Raw genomic sequence first — 1,624 nt, forward strand, 5'->3', positions numbered from 1 at the left:
TTACTATGGAATAATGCATGAAACTAAACATGAAAATACACTACTGTTCAAAAGTTTGATGTCAGTAAGATTTTAAAAGGAATGTATACTTTTATTCGGCAAGGACGCAAAGTGGTTTTCTTTTGTAACAATGTAAAAGTCTTAATATTTCAAATAAATGCAATTTTCTATTCATCAAAGAATCCTGAAAAAAATGTATCAATGTTTCAAAATATATATATATATTAATATAAAAAAACAAATAATATATATAATAAAAATGTATTCATTTTATAAATTGTAATAATATTTTACAATATTACTGTTTTTACTTTATTTTTGATCAAATCAATGCAGCATGATGAGAATAGTGACTTCTAAAAAAATTAAAAATAAAAATCTTGCAACCCAAACCTTTGAACAGTAGTGTTTGCATCTGCCTTTGTATTTTTGGATGGGTGCCCCTCGCAAAGAGATCATCATATCTGAAGGTCTGTAGCATCAAAAAGTTGCACTACTATATGCTGTAGATGACCTCAAAGCTGTAGCCCACATAGTCTGAAAGCGATTTCATGGGGTCTTAACCCCCCCATGTCTTGACTTCATATGTACAGTGAATCTAAAAACCATGCGGCCTTTTCCAAGATAAAGCCATGGCCCCGTTTTTACCAAAAGAAGAAAAAGTGAGCGGTAATAACTTACCATTCCATGAACAAATGCTCAATGTTTAAAGAGCAGAAAGATAACTCTTTGTTGCTGGCGCTCGCTCTCCTTGACTAAAAGTGATATTTCCGCTAAAGTGCTCCAGTTTTTTATTATCTGCAGGGGCTTAATTGATTAATCTACTTACAGTACATGTGTAAGTTCAACAGAGAACAATCCCTTCTCCATTCTGAAAAAAGACTTGAGGAAATGAAAGACTTAAAGGCCTTTATCGCACTTATCTGAGAACACAGAGAAATAGAATAATGGTTGAACATCTCCAGCAATGTCAAATTCCATTATCAGTGTATTCAAAGAGCACTGCCCCCCTGGAGGAGTCGCCGCTCCGCCAGCGCCAGCACGCCACAGCGATTGCCTTTAATTAAAAGACAACACTGATGAACTGAAGGGCTTTCAACGGAGAAGTTATTAAGGAACTGAAAGGGGGTCGGGATCGATTAGGCCAGGCTGCCGGGTATCTCACAAACTCTCCGGCTTACTGTACTCAACCAGATTGTAGAGTTAGCTCTCCCAGCGCTGGTCACATCAGAAGTTTTGAGAGTGAGGATTTTATACTGTGTGCAGATTATTAGGCTGTATTCACATATTCTGGATTTGGGGATGAAATATCATAGTACAATGTAGGTCTTCACACTTTATTTGCTTTGCTTGCTTGGTCTGAACCCGAGGATCGTACTGGTCTGTTCTGATGTTATTTGGCTCTGAGGGCCACTTAAGTTCATGGGGCCCAAACAAAATTAGGGCTGGGTATTGACCCAGATTTCACAAGTCAATTCAATTCCTATTCACAAGCTTTCAATTACATTCTGAATTGGTATTGATTTGTTTGGAGATATAAATACTGTTTAGGAAATATATATATATATATATATATATATATATATATATATATATATACACACACACCAACAAAAAAGAAGAA

At 35.7% G+C, this 1,624-nt stretch overlaps 1 protein-coding gene across 2 annotated transcripts in view; it reads left to right on the forward strand.

Moving 5' to 3' along the window:
* The window catches only part of zfpm2b (zinc finger protein, FOG family member 2b), a 72,253-nt gene that overhangs the window by 52,053 nt on the left and 18,576 nt on the right, over positions 1-1,624 (forward strand). The window lies entirely within an intron of this gene.

The sequence above is a fragment of the Sinocyclocheilus anshuiensis genome, unplaced genomic scaffold, assembly GCF_001515605.1.
Source record: "Sinocyclocheilus anshuiensis isolate Anshui unplaced genomic scaffold, SAMN03320099.WGS_v1.1 scaffold369, whole genome shotgun sequence".
Classification (NCBI taxonomy): domain Eukaryota; kingdom Metazoa; phylum Chordata; class Actinopteri; order Cypriniformes; family Cyprinidae; genus Sinocyclocheilus; species Sinocyclocheilus anshuiensis.